Genomic DNA, 25,388 nt, shown 5'->3' on the forward strand with positions numbered 1-25,388 from the left:
AAATTACTGTTGATAGACAGTCTAGGTTGGAACTGTTGCTGTTAAAATACATATTTTTTTATTCTGAACTGGAATAAACTGATCACATCACACAGGTGTAGACCAGGAAACACACAGTCTTAATGAGAGGTGTGTGGCTGGTTGAAGATTTCAACAAGCATGTCTATTCTGGACTCAGTTTGAGCCAGTACAACACTGAGGTCATGCTCAGCAATGAGACTGTTTCTGTACTTCAGAACCCTGACTCACATGGGCATGTGGTGCCAAACTGGATCAGAACATCTACTGCTTTCTTAGTCAGGCAGGAAACCGCTTCCTGTTGTAGATGGACAACCCAGAACTGTGTGAGTGGGTTCTCAGTAAGGCAGGAGAACACTTCCTGTTGTAGATGAACAACCCAGAACTGTGTGTGTGTTCTCAGTCAGGCAGGAGACCACTTCCTGTTGTAGATGAACAACCCAGAACTCTGTGTGTTTGCCTCAAAAAGCATCTTGCTTCAATCAGTTTATTCCAGTACAGAATAAAAATGATTACTTGTAACAGCAACCGTTTCAATCTAGACTTATTTTCAACCATCATTTCTACAGTAAAATGTGCAGTAGGCCTGATAATTTTTCATCTTCATCTGTGTTGTTACTTAGGGTTGCACTTTCAAAAGCTAGTTAGCTTGCTTTGGCTAACGTTAGCTATTAGCTGTGTAACGTTACAAGGCCAGGGGATTGTTTTAAAGAGAACTCACATCTACTACTATGAGTTAGTTAGTACTCCCTTATTTATGCTTCTCATCACCTGTTATAAAATGACAACAATGCCTTGCTAGTTGACTTACTTTCCACTGTCGAAGCCCTGTTTCCTGAAGCCCTGTTTCCTGAAGCCCTGTTTCTTGAAGCCCTGTTTCCTGAAGCCCTGTTTCCTGAAGCCCTGTTTCCTGAAGCCCTGTTTCCTGAAGCCCTGTTTCCTGAAGCATTCTGCCCTGTTCTGAAAGAACAGTGTTTACCGTCATGTTGTGGATGTTTGGTCAGGACGTGTTGTTTTATTAATTTGTTGGTTTTGAGAGACTCATTACTGAGCACTTCCACACACAAAAACACATTGTGGGCGCTCCTAGTTTTTTTCTCAAAGTTTGTATGAAAGAGAAAAAGTAAATCACTGTATTTGCGTTTCATGCAGATTGAGCTCAGTCAGAACTTGTGGCTAGCATGAGTCCATTTCATGACAGTGGTGAGTGAAGGCTAGTGGGAATAACAAGTCAGTGGCTTGAACAACAGCGCTACAGCGTGTGGGATCGGTTTTCAAGAAAACTGCAGAAAAAGATCCGGTAAACCGAGATGCACAAGGACATCTCCCTCCACAACCTCTCCCTCTCTGCAGCTGCCAAACTGAGCAGAGACCGCTGATAAGCAGCACTGAACCGAGAGCGCAGTTTTACTTGGCCAAATCAACTCAATACATTTACGTCCTGACCCACCATTAACAGGTCCGCGACCCATACTTTAAGAAATGCTGCTGAACACATTACATCAGTCACAATTTGACAAGCACTTGATTATACCAAGAATTTCAGGGTGGCATCCCCTTTGTGTGGCAGGAACCTTGTATCTAAAATGAGAAAAACATGTCTAGACTGTGGTTTCTCACTCTACTATCTTGGCCTTGAGCCTGTGTGACTATCAGCAGGTGCAGACAGTTCTCAGCCTGAGAAGTAAAGCAGTACATCTCCATTTACCCAGTACTTTTCCACCATTGAACATTGCAAGCATACAAAGGTTTTCAACCACTCCACAAATTTCTAGTTAACAAACTAATTTTTGGCAAGTTGGTTAGGACATCTACTTTGTGCATGACACAAGTAATTTTTCCAACAATTGTTTACAGACTTATAATTAACTGTATCACAATTCCAGTGGGTCAGAAGTTACATACACTAAGTTGACTGTGCCTTTAAACAGCTCAGAAAATTCCAGAAAATGATGTCATGGCATTAGAAGCTTCTGATAGGCTAATTTACATAATTTGAGTCAATTGGAGGTGTACCTGTGGATGTATTTCAAGGCCTACCTTCAAACTCAGTGCCTCTTAGCTTGAAAAAAAATTGTAGACCTCCACAAGTCTGGTTCATCCTTGGGAGCAATTTCCAAAAGCCTGAAGGTACCACATTCACCTATACAAACAATAGTACGTAAGTATAAACACCATAGGACCACACAGCCGTCATACCACTCAGGAAGGAGACGCAATCTGTCTCCTCGAGATGAACGTACTTTGGTGCTAAAAGTGCAAATCATTCCCAGAACAACAGCAAAGGACCTTGTGAAGATGCTGGAGGAAACAGGTACAAACGTATCTATATCCACAGTAAAACGAGTCCTATATCGACATAACCTGAAAGGCCGCTCAGCAAGGAAGAAGCCACTGCTCCAAAACCGACATAAAAAAGCCAGACTACGGTTTCCAACTGCACATGGGGACAAAGATCGTACAATTTGGAAAATGTCCTCTGGTCTGACGAAACAAAAATAGAATTGTTTGGCCATAATGACCATCGGTATGCTTGGAGGAAAAAGGGGGAGGCTTGCAAGCCAAAGAACACCATCCCAACCGTGAAGCACGAGGGTGGCAGCATCATGTTGTGGGGGTGCTTTGCTGCAGGAGGGACTGGTGCACTTCACAAAATAGATGGCATCATGAGGAAAGAAAATGATGTGATATATTGAAGCAACATCTCAAGACATCAGTCAGAAAGTTAAATCTTGGTCGCAAATGGGTCTTCCAAATGGACAATGACCCCAAGCATACTTCCAAAGTTGTGGCAAAATGGCTTAAGGACAACAACGTCAAGGTATTGGAGTGGCCATCACAAAGCCCTGACCTCAATCCTATAGAACATTTGTGGGCAGAACTGAAAAACCGTGTGCGAGCAAGGAGGCATAAAAACCTGACTCAGTTACACCAGCTCTGTCAGGAGGAATGGGCCAAAATTCACCCTACTTATTGTGGGAAGCTTGTGGAAGGCTACCTGGAACATTTGACCCAAGTTAACCTGTTAGGGCTAGGGGGCAGTATTGACACGGCTGGATAAAAAACATACCCGATTTAATCCTGCACCCACACTGACACAGTTGAGTTAGAATGAGGAAGCCATATACATAGAATTACTAGTTAATAGAGTTGGTGAAGCTACTCTGAAAGTATAGTTGACCAATTACTTCCTACTGGAAGAAGTTAAGATACACTAAAGCAAGCCTTAACCTGTTTAGGATAGGGGGCAGTATTGACACGGCTGGATAAAAAACATACCCGATTTAATCTGGTTACCACTCCTACCCAGTAACTAGAATATGCATATACTTATTACATATGGATAGAAAACACCCTAAATTTTCTAAAACTGTTTGAATGGTGTCTGTGAGTATAACAGAACTCAAATGGCAGGTCAAAACCTGAGAGATTCCTTTACAGGAAGTGGCCTGTCTGACCATTTCTTGAACTTCTTTTCCATCTCTATCATTTACTAAGGATCTCTGCTCTAACGTGACACTTCCCACGTCGTCCATAGGCGCTCAGAGCCCGGGAAAAAACAGAATGTCGTCATTCCAGCCCCAGGCTGAAACACATTATCGCCTTTCTCAAGTGGCCGATCAAGGGACACTGGGCTTAGGCGCGTGACCCGACCGCCCCGCCTTTGGGATTTTTTCCTCTGTTTGCCGAAAAAGGAGATTCCCTGTCGGAATATTATCGCTTTTCTACGAGAAAAATGTCGTAAAAATGGATTTTAAACAGCGGTTGACATGCTTCGAAGTACGGTAATGGAATATTTAGAATTTTATTGTCACGAATTGCGCCATGCGCGCGACACTTCTTTACTATTTCGGACAGTGTCTGGAACGCACGAACAAAACGCCGCTATTCGGATATAACGATGGATTATTTTGGACCAAACCAACATTTGTTATTGAAGTAGCAGTCCTGGGTGTGCATTCTGACGAAGACAACAAAAGGTAATCAAACTTTTGTAATAGTAAATATGATTATGGTGAGTGCTAAACTTGCCGGGTGTCTAAATAGCGAGCCCGTGATGCCAGGGCTATGTACTTAGAATATTGCAAAATGTGCTTTCACCAAAAAGCTATTTCAGTGGGGTCACTCACTACTCATAAAGTACCCTGGGATCACTCACTACTCATAAAGCACCCTGGGGATCACTCACTACTCATAAAGCACCCTGGGATCACTCACTACTCATAAAGCACCCTGGGATCACTCACTACTCACTGCTCATAAAGCACCCTGGGATCACTCACTACTCACTACTCATAAAGCACCCTGGGATCACTCACTACTCATAAAGCACCCTGGGATCACTCACTGCTCATAAAGCACCCTGGGATCACTCACTACTCACTGCTCATAAAGCACCCTGGGATCACTCACTGCTCATAAAGCACCCTGGGGTCACTCACTATTTATAAAGCACCCTGGGGTCACTCACTATTCATAAAGCACCCTGGGGTCACTCACTACTCATAAAGTACCCTGGGATCACTCACTACTCACTGCTCATAAAGCACCCTGGGATCACTCACTACTCATAAAGCACCCTGGGATCACTCACTACCCATAAAGCACCCTGGGATCACTCACTACTCATAAAGCAAATGTAGAACTTTTATTAATCAAAAACATTAAATACAGTAAAACATGTGAACAATACCATGATATGATATATTGGCCATATTGCCAAGCCCTACGTAGAGTAGGAACACAGAGAGAGAATTATTACAGACAGCTAAATGTCTCTGTCTGGGTACAGATGCATGCTGGTCCAGTGGCTTAATCTGCTGGACTGACTGGGGGGGAGAATCTGGAGCTGGAGGTGGGTAAGGTTGGCGCAAAAGCCTGCACAGCCAGTATCTCTCCAGGAGCTGGGTTGGGTTGGCCATCCCGCCACAGCACGATGAGAGGACCATGGTCTGGACTGGAGAGCCGTATGGACGACTTCCTGAATTCCACTAGCACAATATCTTCAGGCTGCATATCCAACAATCACAAGTCTTTGGACAGATAAACACATTCTCTTGTTTAGGAACAGAAAGCAAGACAATCACAACGTTGTTAAATCTCCACTATCTGGATGCCTTGTTGTGTCACCATTCTGTCCAAAAGAGGATCCTCTCCTCCCTGCTGACTGGAAGACAAGAGGAGAGACAGGAGAGAAGAGTGATTTTTTCCCCCTGTGGGTCCGCTGTCTTGTCTTCTTTCTCTTGCTCCCTCGTCTTCCTCCCCCTCTCTTATTTCCTGATGCAGTTGGGCCAGCTGAGTCCTCGGCAGGCTGCAGACACAACTACATACAGGACCACCTGACGAGAACGGACAACATAGTTCAGACTATTACACACACACACACACACACACACACACACACACACACACACACACACACACACACACACACACAGCACACAGACGGGTGAACAGACAGACAGTACCTACCAGTGACACCACCACTACGACGACAGTAAGTTTGAGGTTCTTCATACAATAGCTCTGGCCAGGTTACGGCTGGTGGTCTTAAAACTCACAGACTGGAGGAGAGAGGAAGTTAATGATGCTCTGAGCTGGGTTATAGGCGCAGTAGTAGGATAGTTGGTGTATTGTTGAGTAATTGTAGTAGATTAGAATGTGACTCACTGAGCCGACCAGGTTCTCCGTTTTATCAATCAGCAACTCCAACTTCTCTCCCCTCTGAGCCACCAAATCTGTAGGAAACACAGAGTAAACACAAGAAACTAAAATACACTGGATCCTCAGACCCTAGACACTTCTCCCCTAGACCCTAATACAGCGGCAGTGGTGGATGTAGGATTGGAGTCTTATTTCACCCGATGTTGCGTACCATGATGCCTTTCAGTTCGTCAACCTGCATCTGAGTCTCAGTCAGGCGATCTGATGAACGAGAGGAATGGTGCTTCTAGAGAGACAAAGAGAGACAGAGAAGGAGAGAGAGAGGAGAGAGAGGAGAGAGAGAGGAGAGAGAGACACAGAGAAGGAGAGGGAGAGGAGAGAGGAGAGAGAGACACAGAGAAGGAGAGAGGGAGGAGAGAGAGAGAGACAGGAGAGAGAGAGAGGAGAGCGGGAGAGAGGATCAGTGGTATGGTGTTCATGTGACTGAAGGTAAACAATATACACAGACAGTCCTCACTAACACACAGGCAGTCCGCATCTAACACACAGGCAGTCCGCACTAACACACAGGCAGTCCGCACTAACACACAGGCAGCCCTCACTAACACACAAATGGAGTGTGTGTTTTTTCAGTGGTGTGGTCATGTGCTCAGAGTTCCCCAGAGGCAGACTTGTCATGTTCCCCTTACGAGCCCCTCCTGCCTTATTCAACCTCCACTAAACATCCTTTCAGTCCAATCTTTTATCCACTAACCCTTCCTCCAGCTTCCCCACAGCCATAATCATTTCAGCCCCGTCGCTGTAAGACCCCTGCTCTGGCCCCTTTAAACTGGAGAATGTGTTTTCCTAATCTCCCCTGCCATTAGTGATGGGCATTCTGAGTCTTTTCAGTGAGCTGGCTGATTTGGCTCCTAAACGGCTCTTTGTTCACTAGTGCTTAAAATGTACCTAAAACCATGTAAAAATAGCTCATCTCTAATGTAAAGCCTACAACATTGCCTTGGATTATGTCAGATGACATGCGAGTTCACTTACATTTTTAACAGACCAAATGTTTAGATGAGAGAAATAAGCAGGAAGAAGAAAGCAGAACGTTTGTTGTGGAGATACAGCACTTTAGTGTTTTAGACATTTTATAAACACTTAGCTATATGATATGTCTAAGACACTTACACATTTAAAACCTGTGTTTTAAAGTGTTTGACAGTGCATTCGGGAAGGATTCAGACCCCTTGACTTTTTCCACATTTTGTTACGTTACAGCCTTATTCCACTCAGCCATTGCCTGTCACCAAGGGAGTAGCCCAAGGCTCAATCCTAGGCCCACGCTCTTCTCAAATTTACATCAACAAGAAGTAAGAAGCTCTCTCATCCATTTATATGCAGATGATACAGTCTAATACTCAGCTGGCCCCTCCCGGCTTTTGTGTTAAACGCTCTACAACAAAGCTTTCTCAGTATCCAACAAGCTTTCTCTGCCCTTAACCTTGTTCTGAACACCTCCAAAACAAAGGTCATGTGGTTACCCTTCTCCAGATCTGTGCCTTGACACAATCCTGTCTCAGAGCTCTACCGACAATTCCTTTTGCTATGACATGCACTGTCAACTGTGGGACCTTATAAAGACAGATGTGTGCCTTTCCAAATCATGTCCAATAAATTTAAATTTACCACAGATGGACTCCAATCAAGTTGTAGAAACATCTCAACGATGATCAGTGGAAACAGGATGCACATGAGCTCAATTTAGAGTATCATAGCAAAAGGTCTGAATATTCATGTAAATAAAGTATTTCTGTTGGTTTTTTTTAAAACCTGTTTTCGCTTCGTCATTATGGGATATTGTGCGTAGATTGATTTTATTTTTTTTGATTTTTATTTATTTAATCAATTTCAGAATAAGGCTGCAATGTAACAAAATGTGGAAAAAGAGGGTGGCAGGGGGGCAGGGAGGGGAGGGGGCAGGGAGGGGGGTCTGGGAGGGGGGCAGGGAGGGTGGTGCAGGGAGGGTGGTGCATGGAGGGAAGGGGGGCAGGGAGGGAAGGGGGGCAGGGAGGGAAGGGGGGCAGCAGTCACCTGAGTCACCTGAGTGAGAGGAGAGCAGCATTATCAAGGTGACTGGACCTTGCGGGCAAGTTTTGATTGATCATTATTCTGGAAATTTCAGCTACAACTGGCAACACTGTCTCACAGCCTGTTCTGACCACTCACTACCATACTACCATACTACTACACTACCACTCACAACCATACTACCACTCACTACCATACTACCACTCACTACCACCATACTACCACACCACCACTCACTACCATACTACCACTCACTACCATATTACCACTGACTACCATACACTACCATACTACCACTCACTACCATACTACCACACTACCACTCACTACCACTCACTACCTGACGAGCATACTACAACTCACTATCATACTACCACTCACTACCATACTACCACTCACTACCATACTACCACTCACTACCATACTACCACTCACTACCACACCACCACTCCACAACCATACTACCACTCACTACCATATTACCACTGACTACCATACACTACCATACTACAACTCACTACCATACAACCACTCACTACCACATTACCACTCACTACCATACTACCATACTACCACTGACAACCATACACTACCATACAACCACTCTCTACCACTCACTACCATACAACCCACCACTACCACTCCACTACCATATTACCACTCACTACCATACTACCATACTAACCCTGACTACCATATACTACCACTCACTACCATAATATCACTCACTACCACTCACTACCATACTACCACTCACTACCACTCACTACCATACTACCACTCACTACCTGACTACCACTCACTACCACTCACTACGACTCCATACCATACAACCACTCACTACCATACTACCACTCACTACCATACTACAACTCACTACCATTCACTACACCACTCACTACCACTCACTACCATACTAACATACTGCCACTCACTACCATAGTACCACTCACTACCATTCACTACCACTCACTACCACTCACTACCATACTAACATACTGCCACTCACTACCATACTACCACTCACTCACCATACCACAACTCACTACCACACACTACCATACTACCACTCACTACCACACTCACTACCATACTACCACTCACTACAACTCACTATAACTCACTACCATACTACCACTCACTACCACTAACTACCACCATACTACCACACCACCACTCACTACCACTCACTACCATATTACCACTCCACTACCACTGACTCACCATACACTACCATACTACCACTCACTACCACCCACGACCATACTACCATTCACTACCATACTACCATTAACTACCATAATACAACTCACAACCACTCACTACCATACTACAACTCACTACCATACAACCACTCACTACCACTCACTACCATACTACCACTCACTACCTCACTACCATTCACTACCACTCACTACCATACTAACTGACTTCCACTCAACCAGTGACTACCGCTCACTACAACTCACTACCATACAACCACTCTCTACCACTCACTACCATATTACCACTCACTACCATATTACCACTCACTACCATATTACCACTCACTACCATATTACCACTCACTACCATAATACCACTCACTACCATAATACCACTCACTACCTGACTACCACTCACTACCTGACTACCACTCACTACCTGACTACCATACTACCACTCACTACCTGACTACCACTCAACTACTGAATACCAATCACTAACACTCCCTACTTCACGACCATACTACCACTCACGACCATACTACCACTCACGAACATACTACCACTCACTACCATACTACCACACTACCACTCACTACCATACTACCACACTACCACTCACTACCATACTACCACTCATTACCATACTACCACTCACTACCATACTACCACTCCACTACCATACTACCACTCACTACCATACTACCTGACTACAACTCAACGACTGACAACAACTCAACGACTGAGTACCACTCCCTACCTGACTACCATTATACCACTCACTACCATAAAACCACTCACTACCATAAAACCACTCACTACCATAAAACCACTCACTACCACTCACTACCACACTACCTGACTACCACGCAACCACTGACTACCACGCATACCACTGACTACCACTCACTACCACTTCCTACCTCACTACCACTCACTACCATACTACCACTCACTACCATGCCACCACTCACTACCATACCACCACTCACTGCCATACCACCACTCACTGCCATACCAACACTCACCGCCTTACCACCACTCACCACCACTCACTACCCCTGACTACCACTCACTACCTGACTACCATACTACAACTCACCACCATCCATTCACTACCATACAACCACTCACTACCATACTACCACTCACTACCATACTACCACTCACTACCATACTACCACTCACTACCATACTACCACTCACTACCATTCTACAACTCACTACCATACTACCACTCACTACCTGACTACCACTCACTACCACTCACTAAATGACTACCACTCACTACCTGACTACCACTCAACCACTCAATACCACTCACTACCACTCCCTACCATACTACCATACAACCACTCACTACCACTCACTACCTGACTACCACTCACTACCTGACTACCACTCACTACCTGACTACCACTCACTACCTGACTACCACTCACTACCTGACTACCACTCACTACCTGACTACCACTCACTACCACTCAACCACTGAATACCACTCACTACCTCTCCCTACCGCACTACCATACTACTACTCACTACCACTCACTACCATACTACCACTCACTACCATACTACCACTCACTACCATTCACTACCATACTACCACTCACTACCTGACTACCATACTACCACTCACTACCTGACTACCACTCAACCACTGAATACCACTCACTACCACTCCCTACCTCACTACCATACTACCATACAACAACTCACTACCACTCACCACCATACCACCACTCACTACCATACTACCAGTCACTACCTGACTACCACTCAACCACTGAATACAACTCACTACCTCTCCCTACCTCACTACCATACTACTACTAACTACCACTCACTACCATACTACCACTCACTACCATACTACCACTCACTACCACTCACCGCCTCACTACCACTCACTACCATACTACCACTCACTACCATACTACCACTCACTACCATACTACCACTCACTACCATACTACTACTCACTACCATTCTACCACACACTACCATACTACCACTCACTACCACACTACCACTCGCTACCATACTGCTACTCACTACCACTCACTACCATACTAAAATACTACCACTCACTACCATACTACCACTCACTACCACCCACGACCATACTACCACCACTACCACAATACCACTAACTACCATACTACCACACTACCACTCACTACCATACTACCACTCACTACCACTCACTACCATACTACCACTCACTACCACTCACTACCATACTACCACTCACTACCACACTACCAGACTACCACGCAACCACTGACTACTACGCAACCACTGACTACCACTCACTACCACTTCCTACCTCACTACCACTCACTACCATACTACCACTCACTACCATGCCACCACTCACTACCATGCCACCACTCACTACCATACCAACCATTAACTGCCATACCACCACTCACTGCCATACCACCACTCACTGCCATACCAACACTCACCGCCATACCACCACTCACCACCACTCACTAGACCTGACTACCACTCACTACCTGACTACCACTATATACCTGACTACCACTCACTACCTGACTACCACTCACTACCTGACTACCACTCACTACCTGACTACCACTCCCTACCTCACTACCATACTACCACTCACTACCATACTACCAATCACTACCATACTACCACTCAACCACTGAATACCACTCACTACCACTCCCTACCATACTACCATACTACCATACAACCACTCACTACCACTCACTACCATACTACCACTCACTACCATACTACCACTCACTACCATACTACCACTCACTACCATACTACCACTCACTACCATACTACCACTCACTACCTGACTACCACTCCCTACCTCACTACCATACTACCACTCACTACCATACTACCAATCACTACCATACTACCACTCACTACCATACTACCACTCACTACCATACTACCTGACTACCACTCAACCACTGACTACCACTCCCTACCTCACTACCATACTACCACTCACTACCATAAAACCACTCACTACCATACTACCACTCACTACCATACTACCACTCACTACTTCTCCCTACCTCACTACCATACAACCACTCACTACCATACAACTACTCACTACCATACCACCACTCACTGCCATACCACCACTCACTGCCATACCACCACTCACTGCCATACCACCACTCACTGCCATACCACCACTCACTACCACTCACTACCACTCACTACCACTCACTTCTATACTACCATACTACCACTGACTACCATACACTACAGTACTACCACTCACTACCTTAATACCACTCCCTACCTCACTACAACTCACTAAAATACAACCTCTCACTACCATACTACCATTCACTACCTGACTACCACTCAACCACTGAATACCACTCAGTACCTCTCCCTACCTCACTACCATACCACCACTCAATGCCATACCACCACTCACTGCCATACCACCACTCACTACCATACCACCACCACTGCCATACCACCACTCCACTGCCATACCACCACTCACTACCTGACTACCACTCACTACCTGACTACCATATTACCACTCACTACCACTCACTACCATACTACCACTCACTACCATACTACCACTCAGTACCATACTACCACTCACTACCTGACTACCACTCAACCACTGAATACAACTCACTACCTCTCCCTACCTCACTACCATACTACCACACACTACCATACTACCACTCCACTCACTACCATACTACCACTCACTACCATACTACCACTCACTACCTGACTACCATACTACCACTCACTACCATACTACCTGACTACCACTCAACCACTGAATACCACTCACTACCACTCCCTACCTCACTACCATACTACATCTCACTACCATACAACCACTCACTACCATACTACCACTCACTACCATATTATCACTCACTACCATATTACCAAACTACCACTGACTACCATACACTACCACTCAATAGCATACTACCACTCACTACCACTCACTACCATACAACCACTCACTACTATACTACAACTCACTACCTGACTACCACTCCCCACCATACTACCACTCCCTACCATACTACCACTCACTACCACACTACCACTCACTACCACACTACCACTCACTACCACACTAACACTCACTACCATACTACCACTCACTACCATACTACCACTCCACTCACTACCATACTACCACTCACTCACCATACTACCACTCACTACCTGACTACCATACTACCACTCACTACCATACTACCTGACTACCACTCAACCACTGAATACCACTGACTACCACTCCCTACCTCACTACCATACTACAACTCACTACCATACAACCACTCACTACCATACTACCATACTACCATATTACCACTCACAACCATATTACCAAACTACCACTGACTACCATACACTACCACTCAATACCATACTACCACTGACTACCATACACTACCACTCACTACCATACTACAACTCACTACCATACTACCACTCCACTCACTACCATACTACCACTCCACTCACTACCATACTACCACTTACTACCATACTACCATTCACTACAACTCACTCCCACACACTACCACTCACTACCTGACTACCACTCAACCACTGACTACCACTCACTACCACTTCCTACCTCACTACCATACAACCACTCACTAACTACCATACCACCACTCACCGCCATACCACCACCACTGCCACTCACTACCACTCACTACCACTCACTTCTATACTACCATACTACCACTGACTACCATACACTACCGTACTACCACTCACTACCATACTACCACTCACCACCTGGCTACCATACTACCACTCACTACCTGACTACCACTCCCTACCTCACTACCTCTCACTACCATACTACCACTCACTACCTGACTACCACTCACTACCTGACTACCACTCACTACCTGACTACCACTCACTACCTGACTACCACTCAACCACTGAATACCACTCAGTACCTCTCCATACCTCACTACCATTCCATCACTCACTGCCATACACCCACTCACTGCCATACCACCACTCACTGCCATACCACCACCACTGCCATACCACCACTCACTGCCATACCACCACTCACTACCATACTACTACTCACTACCTCACTACCACTCACTACCTCACTACCATACTACCACTTCACTACCATACTACCACTCACTACCATACTACCACTCGCTACCATACTACCACTCGCTACCATACTACCACCGCTACCATAGTACTACTCACTACCATACTATCACTCACTACCATGCTACCACTCACTACCTTACTACCACTCAACCACTGAATACAACTCACTACCTCACTACCATACTACTACTAACTACCACTCACTACCATACTACCACTCACTACCACTCACTACCTCACTACCACTCACTACCATACTACCACTCGCTACCATACTACCACTCACTACCATACTACCACTCCACTCACTACCATACTACCACTCACTACCATACTACCATACTACCACTCACTACCATACTACCTGACTACCACTCAACCACTGAATACCACTCACTACCACTCCCTACCTCACTACCATACTACATCTCACTACCATACAACCACTCACTACCATATTACCACTCACTACCATATTACCAAACTACCACTGACTACCATACTACCTGACTACCACTCAACCACTGACTACCACTCCCTACCTCACTACCATACTACCACTCACTACCATAAAACCACTAACTACCATACTACCACTCACTACCATACTACCACTCACTACCACTCCCTACCTCACTACCATACAACCACTCACTACCATACAACCACTCACTACCATACAACCACTCACTACCATACAACCACTCACTACCATACCACCACTCACTACCATACCACCACTCAACGCCATACCACCACTCACCGTCATACCACCACTCACCGCCATACCACCACTCACCGCCATACCACCACTCACTGCCATACCACCACTCACTACCACTCACTACCACTCACTTCTATACTACCATACTACCACTGACTACCATACACTACCGTACTACCACTCACTACCATACTACCACTCACTACCTGGCTACCATACTACAGCTCACTACCTTACCACCACTCACCACCACTCACTACCCCTGACTACCACTCACTACCTGACTACCATACTACAACTCACCATCATCCATTCACTACCATACAACCACTCACTACCATACTACCACTCACTACCATACTACCACTCACTACCATACCACTCACTACCATACTACCACTCACTACCATTCTACAACTCACTACCATACTACCACTCACTACCTGACTACCACTCACTACCACTCACTAAATGACTACCATTCACTACCTGACTACCACTCAACCACTCAATACCACTCACTACCACTCCCTACCATACTACCATACAACCACTCACTACCACTCACTACCATACTACCACTCACTACCTGACTACCACTCACTACCTGACTACCACTCACTACCTGACTACCACTCACTACCTGACTACCACTCACTACCACTCAACCACTGAATACCACTCACTACCTCTCCCTACCGCAACTACCATACTACTACTCACTACCACCACTACCATACTACCACTCACTACCATACTACCACTCACTACCATTCACTACCATACTACCACTCACTACCTGACTACCATACTACCACTCACTACCTGACTACCACTCAACCACTGAATACCACTCACTACCACTCCCTACCTCACTACCATACTACCATACAACAACTCACTACCACTCACCACCATACCACCACTCACTACCATACTACCAGTCACTACCTGACTACCACTCAACCACTGAATACAACTCACTACCTCTCCCTACCTCACTACCATACTACTACTAACTACCACTCACTACCATACTACCACTCACTACCATACTACCACTCACTCACCACTCACTGCCTCACTACCACTCACTACCATACTACCACTCACTACCATACTACCACTCACTACCATACTACCACTCACTACCATACTACCACTCACTACCATTCTACCACACACTACCATACTACCACTCACTACCACACTACCACTCGCTACCATACTGCTACTCACTACCACTCACTACCATACTAAAATACTACCACTCACTACCATACTACCACTCACTACCACCCACGACCATACTACCACTCACTACCACAATACCACTAACTACCATACTACCACACTACCACTCACTACCATACTACCACTCACTACCACTCACTACCATACTACCACTCACTACCACTCACTACCATACTACCACTCACTACCACACTACCAGACTACCACGCAACCACTGACTACCACGCAACCACTGACTACCACTCACTACCACTTCCTACCTCACTACCACTCACTACCATACTACCACTCACTACCATGCCACCACTCACTACCATGCCACCACTCACTACCATACCAACCATTAACTGCCATACCACCACTCACTGCCATACCACCACTCACTGCCATACCAACACTCACCGCCATACCACCACTCACCACCACTCACTAGACCTGACTACCACTCACTACCTGACTACCACTATATACCTGACTACCACTCACTACCTGACTACCACTCACTACCTGACTACCACTCACTACCTGACTACCACTCCCTACCTCACTACCATACTACCACTCACTACCATACTACCAATCACTACCATACTACCACTCAACCACTGAATACCACTCACTACCACTCCCTACCATACTACCATACTACCATACAACCACTCACTACCACTCACTACCATACTACCACTCACTACCATACTACCACCACTACCATACTACCACTCACTACCATACTACCACTCACTACCATACTACCACTCACTACCTGACTACCACTCCCTACCTCACTACCATACTACCACTCACTACCATACTACCAATCACTACCATACTACCACTCACTACCATACTACCACTCACTACCATACTACCTGACTACCACTCAACCACTGACTCACCACTCCCTACCTCACTACCATACTACCACTCACTACCATAAAACCACTCACTACCATACTACCACTCACTACCATACTACCACTCACTACTTCTCCCTACCTCACTACCATACAACCACTCACTACCATACAACTACTCACTACCATACCACCACTCACTGCCATACCACCACTCACTGCCATACCACCACTCACTGCCATACCACCACTCACTGCCATACCACCACTCACTACCACTCACTACCACTCACTTCTATACTACCATACTACCACTGACTACCATACACTACAGTACTACCACTCACTACCTTAATACCACTCCCTACCTCACTACAACTCACTAAAATACAACCTCTCACTACCATACTACCATTCACTACCTGACTACCACTCAACCACTGAATACCACTCAGTACCTCTCCCTACCTCACTACCATACCACCACTCAATGCCATACCACCACTCACTACCATACCACCACTCACTGCCATACCACCACTCACTGCCATACCACCACTCACTACCTGACTACCACTCAACCACTGAATACAACTCACTACCTCTCCCTACCTCACTACCATACTACCACACACTACCATACTACCACTCCACTCACTACCATACTACCACTCACTACCATACTACCTGACTACCACTCAACCACTGAATACCACTCACTACCTCACTACCATACTACATCTCACTACCATACAACCACTCACTACCATACTACCACTCACTACCATATTATCACTCACTACCATATTACCAAACTACCACTGACTACCATAAACTACCACTCAATACCATACTACCACTCACTACCACTCACTACCATACAACCACTCACTACTATACTACAACTCACTACCTGACTACCACTCCCCACCATACTACCACTCCCTACCATACTACCACTCACTACCACACTACCACTCACTACCACACTACCACTCACTACCACACTACCACTCACTACCATACTACCACTCACTACCATACTACCACTCCACTCACTACCATACTACCACTCACTACCATACTACCACTCACTACCTGACTACCATACTACCACTCACTACCATACTACCTGACTACCACTCAACCACTGAATACCACTGACTACCACTCCCTACCTCACTACCATACTACCACTCACTACCATACTACCATATTACCACTCACAACCATATTACCAAACTACCACTGACTACCATACACTACCACTCAATACCATACTACCACTGACTACCATACACTACCACTCACTACCATACTACAACTCACTACCATACTACCACTCCACTCACTACCATACTACCACTCCACTCACTACCATACTACCACTTACTACCATACTACCATTCACTACAACTCACTCCCACACACTACCACTCACTACCTGACTACCACTCAACCACTGACTACCACTCACTACCACTTCCTACCTCACTACCATACAACCACTCACTAACTACCATACCACCACTCACCGCCATACCACCACTCACTGCCACTCACTACCACTCACTACCACTCACTTCTATACTACCATACTACCACTGACTACCATACACTACCGTACTACCACTCACTACCATACTACCACTCACTACCTGGCTACCATACTACCACTCACTACCTGACTACCACTCCCTACCTCACTACCTCTCACTACCATACTACCACTCACTACCTGACTACCACTCACTACCTGACTACCACTCACTACCTGACTACCACTCACTACCTGACTACCACTCAACCACTGAATACCACTCAGTACCTCTCCATACCTCACTACCATTCCATCACTCACTGCCATACACCCACTCACTGCCATACCACCACTCACTGCCATACCACCACTCACTGCCATACCACCACTCACTGCCATACCACCACTCACTACCATACTACTACTCACTACCTCACTACCACTCACTACCTCACTACCATACTACCACTCACTACCATACTACCACTCACTACCATACTACCACTCACTACCATACTACCACTCGCTACCATACTACCACTCGCTACCATAGTACTACTCACTACCATACTATCACTCACTACCATGCTACCACTCACTACCTTACTACCACTCAACCACTGAATACAACTCACTACCTCACTACCATACTACTACTAACTACCACTCACTACCATACTACCACTCACTACCACTCACTACCTCACTACCACTCACTACCATACTACCACTCGCTACCATACTACCACTCACTACCATACTACCACTCCACTCACTACCATACTACCACTCACTACCATACTACCATACTACCACTCACTACCATACTACCTGACTACCACTCAACCACTGAATACCACTCACTACCACTCCCTACCTCACTACCATACTACATCTCACTACCATACAACCACTCACTACCATACTACCACTCACTACCATATTACCACTCACTACCATATTACCAAACTACCACTGACTACCATACTACCTGACTACCACTCAACCACTGACTACCACTCCCTACCTCACTACCATACTACCACTCACTACCATAAAACCACTAACTACCATACTACCACTCACTACCATACTACCACTCACTACCACTCCCTACCTCACTACCATACAACCACTCACTACCATACAACCACTCACTACCATACAACCACTCACTACCATACAACCACTCACTACCATACCACCACTCACTACCATACCACCACTCACTACCATACCACCACTCACCGTCATACAACCACTCACCGCCATACCACCACTCACCGCCATACCACCACTCACTGCCATACCACCACTCACTACCACTCACTACCACTCACTACCACTCACTTCTATACTACCATACTACCACTGACTACCATACACTACCGTACTACCACTCACTACCATACTACCACTCACTACCTGGCTACCATACTACCACTCACTACCTGACTACCACTCACTACCTGACTACCACTCAACCACTGAATACCACTCAGTACCTCTCCCTACATCACTACCATTCCATCACTCACTGCCATACCACCACTCACTGCCATACCACCACTCACTGCCATACCACCACTCACTACCTGACTACCACTCACTACCACTCACTACCACTCACTACCACTCACTACCATACTACCACTCACTACCTCACTACCACTCACTACCATACTATCACTCACTACCATACTACCACTCACTACCATACTACCACTCACTACCATACTACCACTCACTACCATACTACCACTCACTACCATACTACCACTCACTACCATACTACCACTCACTACCTGACTACCACTCACTACCTGACTACCACTCAACCACTGAATACAACTCACTACCTCTCCCTACCTCCCTACCTCACTACCATACTACTACTAACTACCAGTCACTACCATACTACCACCACTACCACTCACTACCTCACTACCACTCACTACCTCACTACCACTCACTACCATACTACCACTCACTACCATACTACCACTCCACTCACTACCATACTACCACTCACTACCATACTACCACTCACTACCTGACTACCATACTACCACTCACTACCATACTACCTGACTACCACTCAACCACTGAATACCACTCATTACCACTCCCTACCTCACTACCATACTACATCTCACTACCATACAACCACTCACTACCATACTACCACTCACTACCATATTACCACTCACTACCATATTACCAAACTACCACTGACTACCATACTACCTGACTACCACTCAACCACTGACTACCACTCCCTACCTCACTACCATATTACCACTCACTACCATAAAACCACTAACTACCATACTACCACTCACTACCATACTACCACTCACTACCACTCCCTACCTCACTACCATACAACCACTCACTACCATACAACCACTCACTACCATACAACCACTCACTACCATACAACCACTCACTACCATACAACCACTCACTACCATACCACCACTCACTACCATACCACCACTCACCGCCATACCACCACTCACCGCCATACCACCACTCACTGCCATACCACCACTCACTACCACTCAGTACCACTCATTCTATACTACCATACTACCACTGACTACCATACACTACCGTACTACCACTCACTACCATACTACCACTCACTACCTGGCTACCATACTACCACTCACTACCTGACTACCACTCCCTACCTCACTACCACTCACTACCATACAACCTCTCACTACCATACTACCACTCACTACCTGACTACCACTCACTACCTGACTACCACTCACTACCTGACTACCACTCAACCACTGAATACCACTCAGTACCTCTCCCTACCTCACTACCATTCCTTCACTCACTGCCATACCACCACTCACTGCCATACCACCACTCACTGCCATACCACCACTCACTGCCATACCACCACTCACTACCTGACTACCACTCACTACCACTCACTACCATACTACCACTCACTACCATACTACCACTCACTACCTCACTACCACTCACTACCATACTACCACTCACTACCATACTACCACTCACTACCTGATTACCACTCAACCACTGAATACAACTCACTACCTCTCCCTACCTCCCTACCTCACTACCATACTACTACTAACTACCAGTCACTACCATACTACCACCACTACCACTCACTACCTCACTACCACTCACTACCTCACTACCACTCACTACCATACTACCACTCACTACCATACTACCACTCCACTCACTACCATACTACCACTCACTACCATACTACCACTCACTACCTGACTACCATACTACCACTCACTACCATACTACCTGACTACCACTCAACCACTGAATACCACTCATTACCACTCCCTACCTCACTACCATACTACATCTCACTACCATACAACCACTCACTACCATACTACCACTCACTACCATATTACCACTCACTACCATATTACCAAACTACCACTGACTACCATACTACCTGACTACCACTCAACCACTGACTACCACTCCCTACCTCACTACCATACTACCACTCACTACCATAAAACCACTAACTACCATACTACCACTCACTACCATACTACCACTCACTACCACTCCCTACCTCACTACCATACAACCACTCACTACCATACAACCACTCACTACCATACAACCACTCACTACCATACAACCACTCACTACCATACCACCACTCACTACCATACCACCACTCACCGCCATACCACCACTCACCGCCATACCACCACTCACCGCCATACCACCACTCACCGCCATACCACCACTCACTGCCATACCACCACTCACTACCACTCACTTCTATACTACCATACTACCACTGACTACCATACACTACCGTACTACCACTCACTACCATACTACCACTCACTACCTGGCTACCATACCCCCACTCACTACCTGACTACCACTCCCTACCTCACTACCACTCACTACCATACAACCTCTCACTACCATACTACCACTCACTACCTCACTACCACTCAATACCTGACTACCAATCAACCACTGAATACCACTCAGTACCTCTCCCTACCTCACTACCAATCGATCACTCACTGCCATACCACCACTCACTGCAATACCACCACTCACTGCCATACCACCACTCACTGCCATACCACCACTCACTGCCATACCACCACTCACTGCCATACCACCACTCACTACTTGACTACCACTCACTACCACTCACTACCATACTACCACTCACTACCATACTACCACTCACTACCTCACTACCACTCACTACCATACTACCACTCACTACCATACTACCACTCACTACCATACTACCACTCACTACCATACTACCACTCAGTACCATACTACCACTCACTACCATACTACCACTCACTAATATACTACCACTCGCTACCATACTATCACTCACTACCATACTACCACTCAGTACCATACTACCACTCACTACCATACTACCACTCACTACCATACTACCACTCACTACCTGACTACCACTCAACCACTGAATACAACTCACTACCTCTCCCTACCTCCCTACCATACTACTACTAACTACCACTCACTACCATACTACCACTCACAACCACTCACATACTTTTCTACCACTCACTACCATACTACCACTCACTACCATACTACCACTCACTACCATACTACCACTCCACTCACTACCATACTACCACTCACTACCATACTACCACTCACTACCATACTACCACTCACTACCATACTACCTGACTACCACTCAACCACTGAATACCACTCACTACCATACTACCACTCACTACCATACTACCACTCAGTACCACTCACTTCTATACTACCATAATACCACTAACTACCATACACTACAGTATTACCATTCAACATCCTTACTACCACTCACTACCTGGCTACCATACTACCACTCACTACCTGACTACCACTCCCTACCTCACTACCACTCACTGCCATACCACCACTCACTGCCATACCACCACTCACTGCCATACCACCACTCACTGCCATACCACCACTCACTGCCATACCACCACTCACTGCCATACCACCACTCACTACCTGACTACCACTCACTACCACTCACTACCATACTACCACTCACTACCATACTACCACTCACTACCTCACTACCACACTACCACTCACTACCATACTACCACTCACTACCATACTACCACTCACTACCATACTACCACTCAGTACCATACTACCACTCAGTACCATACTACCACTCAGTACCATACTACCACTCACTACCATACTACCACTCACTACCATACTACCACTCGCTACCATACTATCACTCACTACCATACTACCACTCAGTACCATACTACCACTCACTACCATACTACCACTCAGTACCATACTACCACTCACTACCTGACTACCACTCAACCACTGAATACAACTCACTACCTCTCCCTACCTCACTACCATACTACTACTAACTACCACTCACTACCATACTACCACTCACTACCATACTACCACTCACTACCATACTACCACTCACTACCATACTACCACTCACTACCATACTACCACTCACTACCTGACTACCATACTACCACTCACTACCATACTACCTGACTACCACTCAACCACTGAATACCACTCACTACCACTCCCTACCTCACTACCATACTAAATCTCACTACCATCCAACCACTCACTACCATACTACCACTCACTACCATATTACCACTCACTACCATATTACCAAACTACCACTGACTATCATACACTACCACTCAATACCATACTACCACTCAATACCACTCACTACCATACAACCACTCACTACCACTCCCTACCTCACTACCATACTACAACTCACTACCATACAACCACTCACTACCATACTACCACTCACTACCATACTACCATAGTACCACTCACTACCATATTACCAAACTACCACTGACTACCATACACTACCACTCAATACCATACTACCACTCACTACCACTCACTACCATACAACCACTCACTACCATACTACCAATCACTACCATACTACCACTCCATTCACTACCATACTACCACTCACTACCATACTACCACTCACTACCTGACTACCACTCAGTACCTCTCCCTACCTCAGTACCATACCATCACTCACTGCCATACCACCACTCACTGCCATACCACCACTCACTGCCATACCACCACTCACTGCCATACCACCACTCACTGCCATACCACCACTCACTGCCATACCACCACTCACTACCATACCATCACTCACTACCTGACTACCACTCAACCACTGTATACCACTCAGTACCTCTCCCTACCTCACTACCATACTACAACTCACTACCTGACTACCACTCAACCACTGAATACCACTCACTACCTCTCCCGACCTCACTACCACTCACTACCATACAACCACTCACTACCACTCACTACCATACAACAACTCACTACCATATTACCACTCACTAACATACTACCATACAACCACTGACTACCATACACTACCATACTACCACTCACTACCATACTACCACTCACTACCATACTACCACTCACTACCATACTACCACTCACTACCATACTACCACTCACTACTTGACTACCATACTACCACTCACTGCCTGACTACCACTCAACCACTGAATACCACTCACTACCACTCCCTACCTCACTTCCATACTACCACTCACTACCATACTACGAATCACTACCATACTACCACTCACTACCATACTACCACTCACTACCATACTACCTGACTACCACTCAACCACTGACTACCACTCCCTACCACACTACCATACTACCACTCACTACCATAAAACCACTCACTACCATAAAACCACTCACTACCATACTACCACTCACTACCACCCCCTACCTCACTACCATACAACCACTCACTACCATACAACCACTCA

The 25,388-nt window shown here is 46.0% G+C and overlaps 1 pseudogene; it reads right to left on the minus strand.

Moving 5' to 3' along the window:
• Positions 1–4,651: 4,651 nt before the first annotated feature.
• LOC106594318 (vesicle-associated membrane protein 7-like) overlaps positions 4,652–25,388 on the minus strand; it is an 83,452-nt pseudogene continuing 62,715 nt past the window's right edge.

Source organism: Salmo salar, chromosome ssa09 (genome assembly GCF_905237065.1).
Source record: "Salmo salar chromosome ssa09, Ssal_v3.1, whole genome shotgun sequence".
Lineage (NCBI taxonomy): Eukaryota > Metazoa > Chordata > Actinopteri > Salmoniformes > Salmonidae > Salmo > Salmo salar.